Genomic DNA, 4481 nt, shown 5'->3' with positions numbered 1-4481 from the left:
AGTCTCTAGAAGATCCCATTCTCCATCCATTGGGGTTCTTTGAACACTACCTCGGATTAAAGGTTTGCTAGAGTCAAACACTAAAATTCTAGAGATACAATATTTCAGTCTTGTAGCCTCCTCAGATGCTCAAAATCAGGGCAGTTGAGGCATTAGCCTCTGGTGCAAAATTTAAAGAGGTGCCGAAACACTTAGTAATCAAGAGAAATAATATTTAAAAAATTCAAAATGAATGCAAAATAATTTGTCATGAACAAAATGTTAAAATTTTAAATAAGACAGTCATTGTTTTATGTTCCTGCATTGCTGTGCAACAAGAAGTCATTTCCAAGTAACCAGTGGTTACCGAACTGCCAGAACAGGTCGTGAAGGTTTACCGTGGCATCTGACCCCATTGGGCAACATGGAGCTTTATGGTCATGGTTTTGATTGTAGAGATTTTATTAACTTTTACATTTGGTTCAAAATGTGGGAGGATATTTTAGTAAGAGTATGTAAGGGCACACGTTGTTTCTTTGCTGAACTCAGGCTTCAATATGCCTTCACGGGGCACTGCTCAAAACCCTCAGGAGTTCACCTTCAGAGGCAGAAAGGGTGAGGATTGTCTAAGATATCATCCTTAGAGGTGAGGCTGCTGGCCTCCTGGCTCTTCTACCTTGCTTATGTATGATAGGAGGAGTGAGTGTCTCTTAAAAAAAAATACATGCACATATTTCTATGTCTGCCTATCCATCTATCGTCTATATATCTGTCTATCTATCCGTCTATCTATCCATGCCATTTTAGCTAATCTACATACTTTGCATATCTTTAATTTCTCCTTTGAGAGTCCATTTCCAACATTCATCATGCTAGTCCACAGACTATTATTTTCACCAATAAAAATGCATTTCTGTGTTGAAGAGAGTGTGGAGAAAAGGCAACCCTTCTACCCTGTTGGTGGGAATGTAAATTGGTCCAGTCACTATGGAGAACAGTATGGAGGGTCCTTAGAAAACCAAAAACAGAGTTACCGTATGATCCTGCAATCCCACTCCTAAGCATATATCTAGAAATGATGAAACTCTAATTTGAAAAGATACATGCACCCCAGTGTTCACTGCAGCACTATTTACAATAGCCAAGACATGGAAGCAACCTTAATGTCCCTTGACAGATGAATGGATAAAGAAGATGTGGTACATATATACAATGGAATATTACTCAGCCATAAAAATGAATGAAATAATGCCATTTGCAGCGACATGGGTGGACCTAGAGATTATCATACTAAGTGAAATAAGTCATTTAGAGAAAGACAAATATCATATATTGTCACTTATATGTGGAACCTAAAATATGATACAAATGAACTTATTTACAAAATAGAAATAGACTCACAGACAGAAAACAAACTTATGGTTACCAAAGGGGAAAGGGGAGAGAGGGGGATAAATTGGGAGTTTGGGATTAACAGATAACACAGTACTATTATATATATGTAATAGATAAACAACAAGAACCTACTGTATAGCATGGAGAACTATATTCAATATCTTGTAATAATCTATAATGGAAAAGAATCTGAAGAAAAGAATATATATATCCCACTACTGGCCATATACTGAGAGAAAACCATAATTCAAAAAGACACATGCACCCCAATGTTCATTGCAGCACTATTTACAATAGCCAGGTCATGGAAGCAACCTAAATGCCCATCAACATATGAATGGATAAAGAAGATGTGGTACATATATACAGTGGAATATTACTCAGCCATAAAAAGGAATGAAATTGGGTCATTTGTAGAGACATAGATGGACCTAGAGACAATCGTACGGAGTGAAGTAAGTCAGAAAGAGAAAAATATCGTATATTAATGCATATATGTGGAATCTAGAAAAATAGTACAGATGCATCAGTTTGCAAGGCAGAAATAGAGACACAGATGTAGAGAACAAACGTATGGACACCAACAGGGGAAAGCGGGGTGGTGGTGGTGGTGGGATGAATTGGGAGATTGGGATTGACATATATACACTAATATGTGTAAAATAGATAACTAATAAGAACCTGCTGTATAAAAAAAATTCAAAAGAAAATAAAACCTTAAAAAAAGAATATAAATATATATCTCTGAATCATTTTGCTGTACACTTGAAACAAACACAACCTTGTAAATCAACTATACTTCAATTAAAAAAAAAACCCTTGGCTAGATTAAAACATAAAAAAAAATTCTGAAATCCAGTATTCTAATTAGCAAAGAGTAACAGCTTCCTGATTAGAACTTGCATTGACCACTCTCAGGCCTTTCATTCTCGATAGTAAGTGAGTTGAACACCCAGCACGTGAACTTTTAAGTATAACAACGGACTGGCCAGGGAGCTGAAGCTTACACTCACTTGCACATACATAAAACAGTTATCTCTGACGGGGTATTTTTAAGTAAGTCACAGACAGTGAAACACTGAGTTCTAGTCATTATGTTCTTAGACCTCAAGTTGGATGTGTATTGCTGTTTACCTCATAGGCTAATGTAAGTAAATGCCAGACACAATAAATGAGGGGATCTGCTTGACTTGAGCTGATATCTTATTTTGTCTCTACTGTTTGGTACTCTGAGATGCTAAACCATCAGAATCACGGCAAAACCCATATTTTCCCACATGCAGTAGTATTTGGGTTCATCTTACCTCCATTCTTACATTAAAATTTTATCTATGGAGCTCCCCTGGTGACGCAGTGGTTGAGAGTCCGCCTGCCGATGCAGGGGACACGGGTTCGTGCCCCGGTCCGGGAAGATCCCACATGCCGCGGAGTGACTGGGCCCGTGAGCCATGGCCGCTGAGCCTGCGCGTCCGGAGCCTGTGCTCTGCAACGGGAGAGGCCACAACAGTGAGAGACCCGTGTACCGCAAAAAAAAAAAAAAAAAAAAAAAAAAGGATGTACATACGAACCTTCAAATTGCAAATTTTCAAAGATGTGAATGTGCATTCACATGTCCAATCACGTAAGTTAGTTCACGTGTCTGGCATACATTGTCACGTGCGTGCATCCTCTACAAGTGGTTGTGCTTTTGTGCACTTTACTGTATAGCACTGTATAGAGTACAGTAGTACAGTATCTTTATTTCAAGCCCAAGATGTCCAGAAGCAAGAGTAAAAGCAGTGGTGATGTAGCTGGTACTACTGTACTTTTCAAGGTACTGTACTGTAAGATTTAAAATGTTTTCTTTATTTTTTGTGTTTTTTTTCTATGTATTCTTTGTGTGAAAAGTATTATAAATCTATTATAGTACAGTACTATATAGCCAGTTGTGCTAGTTGGGTACCTAGGCTAACTTTGTCGGACTTACAAACAAACTAGGCTTACAAACGTGCTCTCAGAATGGAACTTGTTCTTATGTAGGGGACTTACGGGGGACTTCCCTGGCAGTGTGATGCGGCCAAAAAAAAAAAAAAAAGATGTAACTTGTTACTGTGGAAGTCTCTTTAGAAGAGGAGAGTGATGATATGACAAAGATGTAAATACAGCCACAAGCAGTATGTGAGCTGCTTGGTAAGTGTTGGATGCATGAAAGTATGCATAGGTAGGGATAGGCAGACAAATGTGTAGGTAACGTAGATAGATAAGTAGATGACGTATCCCGTAAGCAGAAGTAGTGCAGATCTCAGGACCAGAGTAAGTGAGAGCTGGTGCATTTCTTCTGGTCCAACTCATTTCTAAGCTCACCAGTACCATGATTGTAAATAATTTATAGAGTATTAACTAACAGTCTCTGCTCAGGAAGAACAGACTTACTATATTTAGACTGTTTTAGATGTCATTTGTTGATCTTTGGTCAGTGTTACGATTTTTCAAAGTGTTTCTTGCAAAAAACATTTGCACTTTCAAGAAATGACTCTCTTCTCAATGTTTACATTAGAAAGTAAATGACATGCAAAGTGTATGCAATTCACAAAATGTCCGCTTATGAATAATTAATGGAGTTCACTGGAAGCTTAAGATGCAACAGACATCATCAGCTCTGGGTGTCACCACACAACACTGCATTCCCTTCTTATTCTTTTCTCCCCCTCTTCTTATTTATTTGTTTATCCTATATCTTGACACTTTCCCCTCATTCCTGATGTTGAACTTGTGGCTTTTTCCAAGTGTGAACTTCAGATGGTATTCCATCGGTCAAGCTCCCTCTGGAGTGCGCACAGTGCCTGACAGGGTGGGGATTAATGTTGGAAGCCTCTCTCTCCAGCAGCCTCAGTGTCTCCTTTTCTTTCACGCTTTAGGCATGTTTTGTCAGCCTTTGAATGCTGCCTCTTTGGCTGCCTTTGTGGAGACAGCTTGTGCTCAGAGGTGATTTACTTGTAAGCTGATTGCCGCTCCATGTGTGAAGAAAGCATGACCAGTTCTCAGTCAGCCCGTCAGGGCGCCCCCAGCTCATTACATCAGCATCGTATGATGGGGAACTGGGCAGCGCCAAACAGTCTCCTTGTTGC

Source organism: Delphinus delphis, chromosome 14 (genome assembly GCF_949987515.2).
Source record: "Delphinus delphis chromosome 14, mDelDel1.2, whole genome shotgun sequence".
Classification (NCBI taxonomy): domain Eukaryota; kingdom Metazoa; phylum Chordata; class Mammalia; order Artiodactyla; family Delphinidae; genus Delphinus; species Delphinus delphis.
The sequence above is the reverse complement of the archived record's forward strand: the minus strand, read 5'-3'. Positions refer to the sequence as shown.